This window comes from Arvicanthis niloticus, chromosome 29 (assembly GCF_011762505.2).
Source record: "Arvicanthis niloticus isolate mArvNil1 chromosome 29, mArvNil1.pat.X, whole genome shotgun sequence".
NCBI lineage: Eukaryota > Metazoa > Chordata > Mammalia > Rodentia > Muridae > Arvicanthis > Arvicanthis niloticus.
Genome location: NC_133437.1, coordinates 13,496,552 through 13,516,351, shown reverse-complemented (window position 1 = coordinate 13,516,351; position 19,800 = coordinate 13,496,552).

Here is a 19,800-nt window from a genome sequence, read left to right as displayed (position 1 = left end):
GGAGTCACGATTTAGTCAGGAGCTAGACTCTAAACAAGCAAGATAGGCTGCTGCTCTGTTGTTCTGTCTGCAAATCAGTTTGCTCAGGACTGAAGAGGAAGGTTGTGGGCTCAGCTCCTCCTAGTGAGGAAAGGGCAAGAGCAAGTAGGAGGCATGTAAGCAGGACATCTGTTTCACATGAGAGAAGTCTTAGAAAAACAGAGGCAAGAGCAGATTCTTGACACATCACTCAGGTGGATCAAATTTCGCTGCTCCTCACCAAAACTAAAACAAATGGGCTTATTTTGCACTGAAAGTGATTGAACTGAAAATACAGCCTCTGGCTTACAATTGTGCTTTCTCCTCTGTTTTTTCAGTTAGAATGATTGCTTACTGTAGATTCAATTCCTGTGGTACAAAGTACCAAAATGAATCCGGGTTCTCTGCTCTCCCGGAGTCCCCATTAGGAGCGGAGATAGCAGGACATGAACACATGCATAGACAAAGTGAATAGATGAAGAAAACAGTCACTCTCGGAACTAGAGAAACATGAAACATGAAACTTCATTTCTTCCTCACGTCCTTGGAATCTCATCTTGTACTATCTCTCTGGTCTTTGGAGTAAAATCAAGGGTGGAAGGAGATGGAAAACAATTGAGAAATAGAACCAAAGGAAGGCTAGAGAGAGGTAATGTGTACTATGGGCCAAACACCAACCACAAAAAGCCATGTTTCTCATGCTGAGTGAAAGGGTGACAATACATGTTTTTAAAACCAACCAGAGCCCCCACCCCAGACATCCCAGGGACTAAACAATCAACCAAAGAGTACACATGGAGGGACTCATGGCTCCAGCTGCATATGTGACAGAGGATGGCCCTATCTGCCACCTGTGGGAGGGGTGTCCTTCGTCCTGTGAAGGCTCTATGCCCCAGTATAGAGGAATGCGAGGGTTGGGGAGGTGAGGCAGAAGTGGGTGGGAGACCCCCCTCATAGAAGCAGGGGAGATAGGGATGGGGGATGGTAGTTTTCGGAGGGGAAACTGGGAAGGAGGATAACATTTGAAATGTAAAGAAATAAAATGAATCACTTCCTTGTACTTTTATGCTTAAACGCAGCCCTGTTGGATCAGGATAGCATTGTTTACAATGTTGCTTCCTTGTGTGTCACTACAACTTAACTCTGAACTTGTACTCATGCTATGACATGTGCTTTACAAAGACCTTCTCTAACTTGGGAAATGACAAGTCACCTTTCAGGAATTCTTTCTAAAGGATTGTGGCAAATCCTAAATTCAGAACCTGAATCTGCACTGCATGATGAGATAACCAACAGGAGACAATGGGATTAAAAAATCCTGTTTGTTTTATTTTATTTACAATTTCAACTTTACTAGTAATATGTAATGTTACGCAGCATGTCAAGATGTTAGTATTGTTTGTCAAAATGTAGACTATTAAAACATTTTCCTTTTTACAAAAAAAGGGTTCTTTGTTCGTTTTTGTTTTTGTTTTTTAATACTCAGGTAGGCATAAAGCCACATGAAAATACATAATCTATGCCCAAACAAGTGAGGTGATAACTATAAATGGCACTGTTTAGCAAGTGTTATACCACTTTTGAAAGGTGTTGCCAATTTAGTACCTCTGTACCCTTAAGTTTTATTCTCTATCAAAAGGTGGTATAAAATCTTAAACACAACAGCACCTGCCCAATGTGGCTTCTTTTTTCCTGCTTATTGATAATGACCATCTACAAATAAGCCTTACTGTCAATTATGTTTGTAGAGTTCATTTCACCATTGGTAGACGTATACAAGGCTGTGTTCATATATGCATCCCTTTCCCAGGTGGAATATGGAAAACGTCTGGAAAACAAAGAAAGAAAGGGTAAAAGGACAAAACGCTGCTGCGATTTTTTTCCTGAACATAAAGTGCTAAGGGACCTTTACTAATCACATATGATTCACCCTATGGTTTTACAGCTTCTCCAAATCTGTGCCTAAAATACTAAAAATGATCTATATATTTCATGAGAACAGCATTTCTCAAATTGTTTTCTACGGGTGTTCTTATCCTTAGGATAGTGATAGGTTTCTGGGGAAAGAAAATAAAAGTATTGCATGAACAAATGATTTAAGGAACACTGTATATTAATGAGACGTTTTAGTATCATTGAGGAATATTTGCATATTAAATTCTCTAAAGGTCCTGTGGTCAAGAGGGTTTTCTAAAAGTGGTTAACCCAGCATTTTGCAAACTTTTGTTGTTGTTGTTGTTGTTATAGGCATTATGACAAGCTTTTTCTTAATATGCCTGCTAATATAATGTAGGTTTAGCACTACAAGGAAAGGAACATTACCTTAAAACAAAGCAACATAAGTAGAAAGAAACCAATCAAAGGAGAAAATGCAGAAAGATTATTGATTTTTTTGCTAGGAACTGAATATTTCTTTCCTGCTATGAATGTGGTAATTAATCTCAGTTGTCAACTTGATGAGTTCTAGAATCACCACCAGAGAACTGGTGCTCTGGGCATGTTTGTGACAGGTTATTTTGATTAGACTGAGGTGGGAAGACTTTCCTATTGTGAGTGACATCACTCCCTAGACTAGGATTCATGACTAGAGAAAAAGAGACCATGAGCTGAACTTGCCTTCGCATTATGCTTCTTGCCCGTGGATGCAGTATGATTAGTTGGGTCAAGCTCAAGTTGCCATGATCCCCTGCTCCATCATGGCGTCATGATAAGACACTTCCAACTGTAAGCTGAAATAAGCCGTCTCACCTTTCAGCCATTTTTGTCAGGTATTTTATCACAGCAGCAGAAGCGTAAACTGACATATAAATTTTCTGCCTCAAAGAGGAGGTGATGCTATGATAAACCTTACTTATCACACATTTCTTAGGCTCTAGAGCTCTTCCGTCTTCAATGAGAATAGTTTGTTACTTTCAGCTAGAAAGGCTGTAGCTTGCAGGGAAGAGACTTAATGAAGAAGACAGTAGACTCTGGAGGCCAGGCACATACGGCTTCATAAGGAAGTGCTCATTCTGTCAGGAACTAGTCTAGTGATCTCTTGTGTGATATTTTCTATGTAAGTCACATGTCCTGAGACACTCACTGAAGTTGAACGGACTTCGGTAAGTAAGAATATTTGGGCAGGGTAGGTATTAGGTGATAAGTAATATTTTTTTAAGAGAAAGATAAGAGACAATGGAAGAAAAATCTAATTGGCTATATGATAACAATGGGAAGAGGTCCCAGAAGGCAAAATTGTACCCATTAGCTCAGCAGTTCTCAACCTCCTTAATGCTGCAACCCTGTAATACAGTTCCTCGTGCTGTGGTGCCCACAACCATAAAGTTATTTTCATTGCTGTTCTATCACTTTAATTCTGCCACTGTTAAACATTGTACTCTAAATATCTGATCTGCAGATGGCCTTTTTTTTCAGGACTCATTGTTGTTGAGCAGGAGTTTGAATTCTGGAACATATCTGAGTTGATTTTCTCTACCTCATATATAACTCATTCATCACATATAAAGTCAGCTAATTGCTAGGCCTTAATATTCCCGTCTGTAAAATGGAGTTAGTCAGCAAAACTTGTAGTGTACTGCTGTGGTACATCACAGGGCCTAGTCAAATAATTGTCACATATTGATGAAACATAAGATGGTAAGTAAATATAAAAGCTATAATCTTATGCAACATTTCAGAATGACCTTCCATTATTAATTATGTCTATCCATCAGTTGTAGCGAAATTTTAATCCAGCAACATGGTTTCTCTGATCACATCCAAAGACCTTCTAGAACTGTGCGATCCAGATGAGATACAAACACACCACATACCTTTATTTTCTCTAGTTGGAATATAGACAGTCCCTTAGGACACAACCTTAATCCCAAACAATGTCACCAAATTGAGGATCAGACACAGTGACAAATCAGAGAAAGATTTAACTGGATGAATCAGAGATAGAATATGTACAACTCTCAAAAGAAACGTTATTTAAGAGTAGTCCAGGGAGAGAGAGAGTCCATTCAGTCAGTTGAGTCCAGTGTTGTGGAGTTGAGTCAGTGAGTTGGGAGTCAGTGCAGTGAAGACAGCTCAGTGGAGTTGAATTCCTTTGGGAGTTCAGGCAGTTTAGTGCAGGTCAGCAGAGGCAGCTGAAGCCAGACAATCAAAAGGATCTGGAAGATAAGAACAAATTTCCAGAGTTAGTTTGAGGCTAAGTAGAGCAATCCAGCGAGAAGCTCAGAGAAGACAAATAAAATCAGTCAGCTTGGAGAGGAGTTTGAGCCAGAACAGCTAAATTGAACCAGCCAGGTAGAGTTCAGACATAACCAGGAGGTGTCAGCTTATTCAGCAGTAAGCCACCAAGATGACAACTACATCAGGAGAATAAATGATTTACTGAGTTTCCACTTGTATTAAATTATCTGAAAGCATGGGGCTTAACTTTCAATTCCTCAGGGAAAAAAAAACTAAGCCTAAATGTAGCATTTCTTAATTTTCTATCATTTTAAAATGTTGTTAAATAAGATAGATAGATAGAAGATAGATAGATAGATAGATACATACATACATACACACACACACACATACATACATATAAACTCAGAATACTTAGTCAAATTATACTCAATACTCTTTATTCCTGTTCAGTATTGAGGATCAAACCTGGTGGTTCTGGTTATTTAAGTCAGCACTGAGATGCCTTACCAGCTCTGGGTATTATAAATTCAGCCAAAACCAAGTAGGATTTCTTGACCTTAAAAACAAGCTGTAAGCTTATAAACACATGTTATTTTAACTGCCAACTTTGTGGCAATATGTTTTGTGGCAATGGTAAGTGACTATTATCCTCATCATTTCAATGAGAAGGAGTAAGCCATAGAGTGAAATTGATCGAGTATATCTTAGCGTTTGTCAGCGCTGGAGCTAAAGCTTGAATCTAAGTCCCCTGAATCCAGATCTTTCACCACAGCTGTCAGTAATGTTGCAGAGTGCTACAGGCCAAGCTGCAGTGCATTTTTACACATACTGCTTTTGTAAGTCATAAACTGTTCCCCTATCAAAAATTAAATAAAATCCACCACATCCTTAGAAGACAAATGATTGTGCCTGTTTCATGTTGAGAAATGAAGTACTAAGCTTTTCAGTGACTCATCAAATATAAGAACATAGTGAAGGACTGGACCTGTAGACAGGACTTGATCTTTATTTGGATTTTCAGAAATTATTTTCAGATTATTGTGTTACAGTCCTGGTTTAGACAATTGTCTCAATTATTCTATTTATTCCTCTTTCAATTTAAATAGCTACAATTGTTGTTGTTGTTGTTGTTGTTGTTTTTTTTTTTTTTTTTTTTTTTTTTTTTTTTTTTTTTACCGTTTTCCCAGAAATTTTTGATCCGTTCTTTGAGGATCCATGCAGCTAGGATTTGAAGTTCTATGTACTTACTTAAATCTTTAAATATTTTCCATAATTTTCCCTGCTTCTCCAGGATCAAGGTTATTTGTTATTCCAACTGCCATCTTGAACAACCTCCTGCAAATACTACTAATGAAATTATTATCTTCCCTTGAGTCCTCCTCAAGGTTTTCCCACAACCTGCTGGGTGTTGTTTCCTGGAAATGTGTAAGTTAACTGAACACAATTCATCTTTGCTTTTAAAATCTGGCCCTAAAAGAGAGATTTCTAGCATTTCTCGTTTCCAAAGCAGCCTAATTTAGTTACTTAGATTTTTATTTCTCTGAAATATCTTTGAAGGTTTGATATACATAACAAGGTCAAAGTATAGAGAAGATGTATATAGTGAAAACATTTTCCCACTAGTGGCATTCCCTCCTAATAAATACAAGCTTATCACTGTCAATAGAAATATGTGCAGGTAGTTAATAGATGCTGTTGGCCTTGTGCATGTGTGTGTGTGTGTGTGTGTGTGTGTATGTGTGGGTTGTTGGCCTAGTGTGTGTGTGTGTGTGTGTATGTATGGGTTGTTGGCCTAGTGTGTGTGTGTGTGTGTGTGTGTGTGTGTGTGTGTGTGTATGTGTGGGTTATTGGCCTAGTGTGTGTGTATCTGTACACATACCCACATGAATGTATGCATATAATATACATATATACATACAACTTTACAATATTTACTAAATTATCAGAGCATTATGAATCTTGCTTATTTAAAAAATGATTTCTCTCCAAATGTATACCACGGCCTACAAAGTGTTTATATAAGATAAACCATTTTTAAGACATGGACTTTTCTCCCAGTCTTTCAGTATCAAAGGCAAAATTAAAATAATAATGTATTTTACACATGTGCAAGATAAGCATCAGAAGTATATGCTGCTTGAAGTGGCCTTGTTGAGGAAAGGTTAGTATATTTAAACTTACCACATAGGTTGGGAAGAAGGCATTTAAAAGAGATATATGAATTCATCAGTCTATACTATTTGATAATGTGTCTTAAAATTAAAATATCTTATCATCATTTTGTTGTGTGTCATTCTCACACTGGAAAATATGTCTTTAGAGTATTCTTTATAGTTAAACAATTTTCACATACTTAAATTAGTATTTTTATGTGAGCTTTTATTTCTTGTCGTTTTTTTTTTTTTCTTTTTTTTGTATTGGAATGAGAGTTTTTCTTACTGACTCTTCTGAGGCCTGTATATATAAATGAAGCCAGTATGTGACATGTTATATTCATGTCAAAATTATTCAGCAGTTATTGCTATTATTGTTATTCATGATGAACATTAATACTGTTCACCAGCATTTTGTTGATCTTGCTGTGGTAATGTATACTACACCTGAGTGATGACATTTGTTCATCTCTGTTTTATGATTTCTAGGTTTTGTTTTTGTTCAAATATACTTTCTCTGTTCTGGGTTCTGAAACATATCTTTCAATGTCTGATAGGAATTATATGGGTATCATGTTCTCCGATGAGTATGAACTACTCTTATCCAACTTTGTTGTAAATTGATGTCATAGATCTTATTTTTCTCCCCAAACTACCGCATATACCAAAGACACATATTAAATGAATCCATCTCTTCTTAACTGACATGACATGACAACTCTGTCTTTAGTCACTATTGTTTGTCTCTGCTTGTTTTCTGTACAGCACTACTGGATTAGTTCTCCAGTACCACATGTTTTGTTTGAAAGTGTTTTTTAATAACTGCTGAAGTAAAACACTCTCATTTCCATCCTTCAAGCTACTCTTTGGCCAATCTTCATTTACTTTTCCTATAGAAACTTTATAGTGAGCTGGTCAAGTTGAAAAGGAGAACAGTATACTTCTAATACTTAATAATGACTGTGTATCCAAATATTTTTCTGTTTTTGTTTATTTTTATTTATATATATAATTTTTTTACATAGTAACCTCAGTGAACTTCCAATTTTTCATAAGTGGCTGTAATTTATAAGAATTCTGCATCTCTATGTGTACTTATGTACATATGTATACCACTATTAAGGCCAAAGAGGTTTACTATATTCCTTATTATAAATATGATTATTGTTACCATCATTAATAATATTATTATGGTGCTTTTCAGTTCATTCTTTGGAATCGCATAATTATATAACATTAAGATAAGTTTTGATTTCTTTTTGAAAATATTTATGCTTACTTATTTTCTGTATCTATTTGTTAAAGCTAGTAGTACTCAAATTTTAAATAGACACTCTTGATTTTTTTCCTATGGAGTTTGATTACTTCAATTATGTTTTAAATATTCTTTTAATGGGAGCTCAGCTTTAAATGTAATGTCTCGATCAAATCCCTCCACACAGAGCTCAGAGAAAACCTCAGAAGGCAACCAAAAGATCAACATATGTACCAACTCAGTCACAAACCCTTTGATCTGCAATGCTGTTCTGCTAATGCAACGGCAGCACAAAGCTTGTGGGAATCACCAACTAATGTTTGGTTTGAGTTAAGACCCACTCCAGTAGATGGAACCCGTACCCCAAAACGACAGACTAGATATCCCAGAGACCTAGAGTAAAACCAAACACTACCTCTCCAAACAAAAACATCAAAATCACACACACGCACACACACACACACACACACACACACACACACACACACACACACACACAAAGTAGGGATAACTCCTAGTGATATCTGCTACATTTATAGATCCGTGTGCCTTCAGCAATCATCAGAGAAGCTTTCTCCTGCAGCAGATGGGAAAAAAATATCAGACATTACAGCGTTACAGGGTGTGTGAGTAGTGCATGCAGACAAAGGACAAAGGGAGGGAGGGAAGGAGGGAGGGAGGGACTCCATCAAGTCCCTCCAGACATGGTAAATCCCTCCCCAAAGAGGAGATAGAGTACAAGAGCCAGAAGGAATGGAAGACACCAGGAAAACAAGGTTCTTATGAATCCACTTGGACTGAAGCAGCAAGAAAGGGCCTACTCTGGTCTGCACCAGGACCTCTGCAAATATATTATAGCCTTTGGCTTAGTGTTCTGTGAGACTGCTGAGTGTGCAAATGAATGAGTTTCTGACTCTTGCCTTCTCCTGAGCTCTTTGTGTTGGGTTGCTTTGTCTGATTTCAAAATGACAGTTTTTATTTTGTGTTATTAAATTTTATTTTGTTATGTTTTGTTGTTATCTCTTAGATTCCTGTTCTTTTCTCATTCTCATGATAGTCAGAAAGGGAGTGAAACCTGATTGAAGGGAGGTAGGGAGGGTGTGGTGAAAGAGAGAGAGGAAACTGTAATCAGGATATATTGTCTAAGAAAAGAATCAATACTCACTAAGGGAAAATTTCAAATATACAAGACAGTTCGTTATACACAAAGCCTAGGCATAGATTAAAGAATATGCTAATTAAAATCTAAAAATTCTGTGTGTTATTCACAAAAATTAAGCATTATTAGTAAAAAAATATCTTTAGAGGTTTTCTTGGTCAAAAAAATGGCAGCAACATAAAAAAATTCTTTTAATTAAACCAATTAATTTTCTTTGTAATTATTGTTTTACACAAAATAAGAAAATAAAAATGAAATACAATTTACAATTTTCAAAATATTCTTTTAATATTGTATATTTCACTCATGAGAAAAATGACATTTAACACTATGTGTTTAGAGTTAGTATGTGTTTTGTTAAGTTTGACTACTGGTAAAAATCATAGTATAGGCCGGGCGGTGGTGGCGCATGCCTTTAATCCAAGCACTTGGGAGGCAGAGGCAGACGGATTTCTGAGTTTGAGGCCAGCCTGGTCTACAGAGTGAGTTCCAGGGCAGCCAGGACTACACAGAGAAACCCTGTCTCGAAAAACCAAAAAAAAAAAATCATAGTATATATATTTTATTAACACACAATCATTGAAAATGTTATTTTAAAACTAAAACACCATCCATGTCTTCAGCTACCTTTGTAATTTTTTAATAATTATATTATTACTATAATATAAAATGTTTAATTAAATGATCTAAGTCTATTCATTTTATCAATAACCATAGTACATTAAAATTGAGCTCGTGACATTATGTCACAGTCCTCACTGTGAACTAAGTGAAATGACAGACCTGGTAATTACTATGTTTAAACAACACATTTTAAAGATAAAAATATACAAAAAGCTTTTTCAATTAAATCAATATTAATTTCAAAAGAAAATTGTACTTTAAAATTTTTTCTTTTGAGTGTGATCAAAAACAAAGATAAGAACTCAAACCAAGTTTTGAAATTGTTTGTTTTGTTTATTTCCTGCTGTTTACAATTGCACCAACAGGCTCCTGTATGCATTGGTTCCACAATAAGCCACATAAAGAACTACATATTTTATGTAGTATTTTGAAACCACAATTCACTCTATACTTCTGAGACTTGAAGCTATCAATTTCAAGCACAATTATAAACAATACCTAAGGAAGGAAGTCTTCAAAATTTCATAATTGCCTCACCAAATTCTTAAAAGATTGAAATATTTGCCTGACTTTACACAGCTCTTACAAGTATTTATAGGAATGAGTTTTGATTTGTAGAATGATTTGTGATTTGCGATAAAATTTGGCTTACATCTGGTATTAAATTGCTGGAAATTTTAAATACCCATTAAAATGTGCATCTTCGTTCATCCAGTAATCACCAAATTCAAGTGAAATAAAACTTTCATTTCAACGGAATTCTCAGTTAAGTTCATATTGTATGGAATGTTCTTACGATTTTTTTTTCTATAATGTAATGTATTAAAAAGAGATTACAAGTCAATCTAAAGTGATTTTAGTAATGACTTTCAAGCAACCTTGAAGACACTTTCATCACAGTAGCTAGAAGTAAATAAAAAAAAAGTTCATCAGCATAGAAATTATGTGTTCTTTCAAATTTTAAAACTGAGTGTTTGTTTTTTTTCTGGGGGAAACAAAATGAATAAAACAATTTTCCTTTGCTTCTCTTTGTGATTAAGAAAAGACATAATCGTGTAAGGAGTAGAAATACTTGCAGCTCTGCCTTTGCTTGTCTGACTCAGCATCAGCTGAAAACACCCTATTAGTTTAACATTTTCATTTCCCCTTTTAAATAATGTGTCACTCTGGGATTTGGCCCGAGCGGATGACTCAGCTCTGCTCAAGACTATGCCTGAGGACACTAAGTGATGAGAACTTTCCCCTGCAAAGGCTGTGTGGGTTTAGTGAACAAGTGCCCAGGCTATGTGCCACCAAGCTCAGGCAGTTCCTTTTGAAGAAAAGGCTTGCTGGGACCTTTGCCTTTTATGTCTTCAGCTACCACAGAATATTTTGTTTTATCTGCTGTGTATTATACTGTATTTTATTTTATTTAGATTGGAATATTTACTTTTATTTTCATATTTCATATTCAAATGTAGAAGGGCAATTTTGTAAATTCTGTGACTAGTTTGCATTCCTAACAAGAGAGGCAGGTAGCCCTTTTGCTTCTAATTACTTCTCTAAAAACCCTTTTAAAGTTCCACATCTGAGCTCCTATTTTAATCTCAGATGCCACCTTTGTCCTGAGACACAGTCTTGTTTAGAAAGAAGACAGTGCTGAGCTTAAATCACTTCTAATGGCAGTCAGGAGGATTTCTGACTAAGTATTTCTTCTCATGGGAACAATAATCACCAACTCACAGCCAGCTTGGGGATAATGACTGGAGCATTGCTGCTTTCTAATAATATCTAAGCTCAATCAGGCCTTAATAAACGAACTCATGATTTAAAGATAATTTCCTGGCAGTGACCAAACATTCCATTCAATCCATATAAGGGAATAGAAGTGAAATTGAATAACACTACAATTCATCTATAGATGTACATATAAAAAGAACTATCCCATATGTTTAAAAGCTGTAAATATACCAGTATATTTCTATATAATTGTTACTACTTTAACATTAAACAGTTTACTTGTGTGTTGTTTTTCTTCCATCAATCACAATAAATTTAGTGTTTGCTCATATATTTATTAAATATTTGTTTAGTTTAAATATTTAGTAAATCCTATAACCTATAGTGCTAGTATTTTCAATATTAATTTTTATATAAATTTGAGGCTCAGCAGACAGTTCATTTTGTCTGTATTTCCAAGACAAAAGACAGTTTCAATTTTATGAATTTCACGTTTATTTCATATCAATTTGGTGTCTTTCAAAGCCTTGATTTTTAACTGGCTATGCTTACATTGTTATTCTTCTAGATGAACTTATATGTCTTTTAGTTAAAGTACATTCGGTTCAAATTATTAATTAGTTATAATTGTATAGCTTGAATTGAAGACAGATTCTGTGTTCATGTACTTAACTTATTCCAGTATGAATATATGAATATGACTTTGGGCACTTTTGGATATAGACTAATGATTATGAATCCTCCCTTTATCTTTATAGCTAATGCTTATCTTTATGTGACATTAAAGTAGTATATTTTATATTGTTTCTCTTCTGAACTACAAAATTTTAAACCACTGTAATCCAAGTGACTCTGATGTAATAGACACTATTGTACTATATTACTTCTCTCACTTTCAAAGAATATTGTTTTCATCATTTTTCTGTCTAGATTTATTTTCTTGCACATAATCTGTGTGCAACTTAAAAAATCTCTCTGTATCTATTTATAAAACTTTAGTTTATTTAGTTATCTAATTATGTTGTTTAGAACTTTAAATAACTCATCTGTCTTAACTCTCAGATCTATAAACTGAGCCAGTTAACAGAAAGCCAGATGAGCAAACTTACTTGTTCCTTCAGCCATGGTTATACAATAAGATCCTTCCCCCCCTCTTTTTTGTAACCTTTTAAAAAGATTAGCAAGACCATTCCTAAGAGAGCTGGCAATGGGATTTAATTTGGACATTTGTTTCTTAAAAATCAAAGAAAAAAGAAAATTGGAGGGGGAAATTGTTACTATTTCCCCAGATATAGAGTGGGAAGAATTTGTAAGGTGGCTTATTGTCGGATGAAGAGAGCTGGCCTTTGTGTAGCTGAAGTTCATAGCACAGATTTTGATGAAGAGAGATTAGCAAGCAAGAGAGAAGGATCACATGGTCATATGAAGAAACACAAGAAGAATGGTCAATAGAAACTGAGAAGCCAAAAACTGAGTAAAGTCGTAAGAAAAAAGACTTCAGTGTTTTCATACTTGTTCCCAAACAAGATAACTTGAAAAATCTAGTGGTTGTGAGTTTGGCGTTTTTTCATTTGCATTAAGAAAATATAAGGACTTCCTCACTGCTCTTAAAAATTGTCCTAAAAATAAACCCACTATCGTTCTATGAGTTTTGTCTGCCGAGTCTAATGCTTCCTAAGCTTCTTTCATTGTTGATGTCAAGAAATGTTGGTCTGCTAAATAACATTTTGTTTGTTTTATAAACTGGTACTTTTAAATAAATTTTAATTATCGGACAAGTGATTTGCTTCACTTTACTTTCTCTAAATACAAATTAGTCACAATGTCCGACTATGCTCTTTTCCTTTTTTTTTATTGTTGGAAAGGGTACTTTTAAACAACCGCTTAGATTTTAGAATATAATAATCTAGAGTCTTTTCTAAGTGTCCATAAGAACAAGAATAATCTTTCCCTTCTCAATTCTTGTTGCTTTCTTCTTCTTTTTATACATTATGTATCACTGCCTGTGTAATAGCAATCATGCACACACACATACACATGTGCATGTGCACATACACACACCCATACACATACAAATACACACACACACACATACACACACACACACACACACACACAGAGAGAGAGAGAGAGAGAGAGAGAGAGAGAGAGAGAGAGAGAGAGAGAGATTGATTAACGTTTTGTATAAGGTAGGCTAACACTCTACCACTGAGCTATATCCCCGTCCCCAAAGTTTATAATATTTTAATTACATTTTTAGGTAGGTTTGTGTTTGCCATACTGTGTGTTTGTAGCTTACCTATCTGTGTGTAGCAGACAAATTCATTCACATCTGATTGACTTGTTTGAAAACTCTCTGAAGGTATTTGTTTTTTGCTGCTGCTGATTCTTAGTTTAGAAAATCTTATGTTAACATTTGAAATGATCTATATAAACTTCAGCAGTTATTTCCGGGGATAATATTCAAGGTGCAAGATTTGCTTAGGTAAGAAAATGTTCACACTTTACATTTTAATAGAGTCATATTTATAGAAATTTTATACCCAGTTAAACTTCTACTCATAATGTATCATGTATGTATTTCAGCCATGTTTACAATATGCTATCTAAGTTTCTTGGATATTGGCCTGATACGCAAAAATTCCAGACTACTAATGACATCACACTTCCCATTTTCTCAATATTTTCTTTTACCTTATTTGAGTTATCAACTTATACTTCATGCTAATTTGTAATAATAGGGTTTTCCACATAGTTTCATAGAAGTTTTAATGTAATAATGACAATATATTTTCTTAGCTATTCTTCGAAGTTCTATTTTATTTCTTTTCATTTTGAACAAGTTTTTGGGCTTTTTGATTATTTGTTTGTTTGTTTGTTTGGTTGGTATTTTGAAACAGGGTTTTATCTGTGGGTAGCCTTGGCTTTCCTGGAACTCACTTTGTAGATAAATCTTGCCTTGAAAGAGCTCTACCTGCCTCTGCCTCCACAATGCTGGGATCAAAGACATGTGTCACCACACCAGGTTTGACCAACAGTTTTAAACATATGATCTAACTGAGAATTCTTTCTGTTATAACTACTTATTACAACATCATAGGAATATATTAAGTGAGATAAGACTGTTCAAATTCACTTTTGATTATGATACAGTTTATGTACTATACTTAACTGTATGTAAATTGAGCTTATTTCATTTATATAAAATTATAGTATATATTCTGTCTCTAAAATCTCTTACAATTTTTTTTTATTAGTTTTAGCTTTAGAGAAGCAACAGAAAACTATTTTCTACTTTGAAAATAAAAAGTTTGCTTTCTGGTCAGTGGTTTTGTAAAATGCCCTGGCACCCTGCCAAGCCAAGAAAAATCTCCTGAAACCACTTACTTCCTGTAGTAAGCTGAAAGCTGACAATGTCCATTTATTTAAAAAAAAATAGTGTAAGTCTGAGAACTCTTCAGCTATGCATTTTAGCTTTTAATGACATCCTCTTCATACTCACATAGAAAAGAAGAACGAAGAAGGATAAAAGTCAGGGCCAGCGAGATGGCTCAGAGGGTAAAGGGCTTGCTGTGTAAGCCTGGTGCCTCAAGTTTGATCCTCAGATCCATGGTAGAAGGAAAACTCTGACTCCCCGTGGTTGTGCTCTGACCTCCATTCACACATACCTGCACTCCACACACATATCCCACACAAGTCTGCACACAATAATGAAGAGCTTGCTTTGCTCTTAGGAAGTCATTTTCTTTCTTGCTTGGAAAGATAGGGGTCTTTCCAGGACTACACAGAGCTGTATAGAACCAGCCAAATTTGAAATGCTGTTTGCCTGCATGAAACCTAATGATACCAACAGTAAACAACAGTTAGTATTCACTTTAAGTTATTAAAATTATTTTAAAATTCAAACAAACCCGAGAAATACACCAAATTTTGAAATGTCACAAAACCAAATATATTAATAGTGCAGTACAAATCATATATTTTTCTGAGTTTACAGTTTCAAGGTGTTATGTTTTGTATGTGTGCGCATGTATGTGCATGTATGCAAGCATGGGTGTGCATTTGTGTCTGTGCACGTGTGTGGAGGTAGGTCATAATAAATCTTGTGGTATTTAGTTTTTACCTTCTATTGTGTGGGTCCCACAAAAAGCTCAAGTGATCAGGCTTCTTGGTAGGTGCCTTTTTCTGCTGAGCTGTCTCGCCTTGTATGCTTGGTGACGACTTCTTCACTTAAAAACTGTTTAAAAAATGTGATGCATGTATATGGACTGGATAAAGAACTTTGTTTTGCAAGCATCATTTACCAGAGAATGATTTTTCTCTCATAACTTTTGACAGTGTCATACACAATTAAGATACACGTGAAGGCTTGTAAACTCTACCATGCTCATGTACTCATGAAACACATGAGTAAGAAATAATATTTCAAGGAATTTCCCACTCAATGACTCTCTGGATGTAATCTGTCAAACTTGTCTCTATTCCTGCATGGTGCCTGCTGATTCCCTTCCCCCCATCCCCATTCTTGGTCTTCTGCTTGTTCCATTAGCCAGTAGTAAAAGGATTGTAAGATAGTTGTTACATTATAAAACTGAGCAGATGTTTATTGTAGTAGAAAGGACTAAACCATTCAGAAGTATGACATTTTCAATGACTAACTAAAAGGTATCCTTAACTCAATGTTTGGGTTGTTAGATTCCTAAATCCCATGGTGTTTTCAATGTTAGTCACTCATAAGTGCTAACAAAAGGATGTGCAGTTTGACCTGAGGAAAACTGTAGCTTATTTATTTTAATATTTCAAATTAATATTTTTATTCCTTGAAATTTTCATACATGCATAAGATACATTTCTCATATTTATCTACACCCCTCCTCATAATTCCATACAAACTCCCAAATTTATGTCATTTTTAAAAATAAATCCATAAAGTCTAATCATGCTACTTATATTCAGGTTTATGAGGCCATCTATTTCTATTGGGGGTGTGGTAGACCTTCCAGCATCTAAACACTTCTTTTGTTTAGAGATAGAGTTAGGCCGGGCGGTGGTGGCGCACGCCTTTAATCCCAGCACTTGGGAGGCAGAGGCAGGCGGATTTCTGAGTTCGAGGCCAGCCTGGTCTACAGAGTGAGTTCCAGGACAGCCAGGGCTACACAGAGAATCCCTGTCTCAAAAAAAAAAAAAAAAAAAAAAAATAGAGATAGAGTTAGATTATATATTCTGGCTGGTATGGAAATCTCTATGAAGAACACACTAGCCCCAAACCAATAGAGATTCACACACCACCACCCCTATCCTCCACCTACCCACCCAACCCCCATCCCTGCTTTCCTGAGTGTTGACAAATGTCATCATCTCCGCATGCATGGGGCCATATTTTAAAATTGATTCTCCATCATTGGGAAGCCATCAACTGTTAATCGCTTTTCAGTTAAGAGTGAGGGCATGGACTTCCAGTACTATATTGAATAGGTAGGGAGAGAGTGGGCAGCCTTGTCTAGTCCCTGGTTTTAGTGAGATTGCTTCATGTTTTTCTACATTTAGTTTGATGTTGGCTACTGGCTTGCTGTATATTGCTTCTACTATATTTAGGTATGGGCCCTGAATTCCTGATCTTTCTAAGATTTTTACCATGAAGGGAAGTTGAATTTTGTCAAATGCTTTCTCAGCATCTAGTGAGATGATCATGTGTTTTTTTTTTTTCTTTGAGTTTATTTATATAGTGGATTATGTTAATGGATTTTCAAATATTGAACCATCTCCTGCATTCCTGGGTTAAAGCCTACTTAAACTTGATCATGATGGATTATTGTTTTGATGTGTTCTTGGATTCTGTTTGCAAGAATTTTATTGAGTATTTTTGCATCAATATTCATAAGGGAGATTGGTTTGAAGTTTTCTTTGTTTGTTCTGTCTTTGTGTGGTTTAGGTATGATTGTAACCTCAGTTGAGAAAATGCCTTCATGAGATTGGGCTATAGGCAAGCCTGTATGTAGGGTATTTTCTTAATTAGTGATAGACAGAGGAGGACCCAACCCACCATGGGTGGTGCCTCCTCTGGGATGGTGGTCCTAGTTCTATATATATGGAAGCAGGTTGAGTAACCCATAAAGAGTAAGCTAGCAAGCAGCACCCCTCCATGGCCTCTGCATCAGCTCCTGACTCCAGGTTCCTACCTGTTTGAATTCTTGGCCTGGCTGTCTTTGAAGATGATGGATTGTGATCTTGAATAATAGGCAAAATAAACCCTTTCCTCCCCTACACCAAAGAGTGAGGGTATGAAATCCTCTCCCCACTCTATGCTGGGATGTTGACTGGATTCTTACTGTGCAGGTCTTTTGCAAGCAACCGCAACTTTCCTGAGTTCTTGAGTATAACGATCCTGCCGTAAGAAGAGATAAAAATCCTGGTTTATAACATTACTGAAATTCATTAAGTTGCTTCTTGTAAAGGATGTAACTGTGGTTTCAGGACTAAAATATTCCCATTGGATGGGGAGTAGACGTTCATTTAAATTACAAAATATTAGAATTCACAAAAAAGTTCCAAGTGTCAAAGTGCTCTTTCTGTGAGGTTAGACAAACACTAAACGATATCTGGGCAGAGGAAACCCATTTGTGGAGCTACCTACATGTCATGCTGAGAATTCCAGTGATATAGCTTGGACAGCTTTTTCAGCTGTTTGAGGCATCTTTGTCCCTACAAGTAATTCTAGTTCATGCTTTTTCGATTAACTTCAATAAACTCACTGGTTCTCCTATATAGTTTTTTGGTAAAATTTTCTCATTGGTTAGATACTTGTGCCCTACATGATGTGAGTAGATGTTTTGTTCATATGTCCTCAGGAAAAATTAGAAAATAGAAGGATTAGTGCAACTAAAACTAAGAGAATGGTGTCCTTGGCATTAAGCTAAATCCCTGTTTCTCAAGAGTGGTAATGAACCTACACAATCAATGAATTCTTTGAAAAAAAAAATGAGTCCTTTGCTTAGTAGTTTGTAAAATAAATTGTAAGCACTTGGAAAACAAATTAGAGTAAGTGGCTGATGGTAGAAATTCTTGCTCTGGGTAAAGCTGGTGTAGTATTTCAAAGCTTACTGGAAGAGTTGAAGCCATCCCAATGTTATTCTGCAAGAGAAGACTTATAATTATATTAATATTTTATTTGTAATCACTAGTGCTTGTGAAAAGGCTAGTTTACACATAGCTATTGATTAATTAGTGAAATGATGGCACTCCAAGGAATTGAATACATGTCAGTTTTCATTCATGATGGGAAACATGCAATGATATGAAAAATAACTACAATTCATTGCAAATTAATACATCTACAAAATAATTCAAGCACCTAAGGTTTAGGAAACCCTGCTGAAGACTGAGCAGAAAGATTGTAAGGTCCTGAATATCAGAGGATTTGCTGTGAGACTGTGTCTCTTAGTAATGTCAATAACTACACTCATGAGGTCTCAATGATGTGACTCCCTAAAAATGAGCTAAACGAGGAAAAGAGACAGATCAAAGTAGATGAAGGAACGACCACAAGGCCTCTACCTTATACAAAGAACTACAGGCAATTAAGGATGCTATGAATGGGATAAATCATTCCCCAGGCAAGTTCACTCATACCAATTATAAATCCAATGCCAAATGGTCAGCTCAGAAAGCAGACATACAAGTAACATCATATTTAAGAATATATATATGGATATAAGTATGAATATATGCGTGTAGCAGCAGTTAGGAGAAAAAGGGACCATGACTGGAGAGAGAACAAGAAGGGTGTAAGGGAGAGTTTAGAGGAGGAAAAGAAAGGGGAAATCATGTAATTATAGTATAATCTCAAAAAGCAAAAAATAAAAAAACAAAAGTAGAAATAAGTGAATGCAGAATGATTGAAATTTGTTGAAAATTGTTCACAATTGCATAAAAATATTTTGGAAAAATGTATTTTTTAAAATTAAAGTAAATATACAATTATATAAATATGTATCTCTATATATGTATATGTCATGATATTGTAAATATTTGAAGCTTAAGTATGAAGTTTAAGTATGTTTTCATTTTATTTGTTACTTTTGATATATCTTCTACATTTACAGTTATATTACCAAAGAACTCGTTCTATTATGTTACACCCTGTGCCGGTCACTAAATGATACTCAAGTCTTCTATAGTAGGAACTTTCTTTCACTCATATAAATATTTTATTGTTCTAGGTTGTAACAATTTGGCTTTAGTTTCAGTCATATAGTTCATGTAAATATATTCATGTAGTTCTTTTCTATTGCTTGATGAGCCTGTGGGTTTTCTACAGTTTTTTTTTTTTTTTTTTTTTTTATAAATCTGGAAGAGGCAGATGACACTCTGAATCTGGTTTGGTATCCTCTGAGAACTGCTCCCTGCTTGACAGAAACCTCTCTTCCTAAAGTATGTGTTAAGATAACACCTTTTCAGGTGGCAAGTATATATTTCAGTATGATTTCATCTAAGTTAACCCTTTCATTTTCAGTTTAAAGAACACAGCCTGGGGTCTGATATAATAAGATGGTTTCTACCATTTTTCAAATATAAGGAAAGGTCTCTCTCTCTCTCTCTCTCTCTCTCTCTCTCTCTCTCTCTCTCTCTAATTTAAAAGGACTGTGAATAAAATAACAATTCCAAAAATAGTATCAGGATAGAATTGTGTTCTG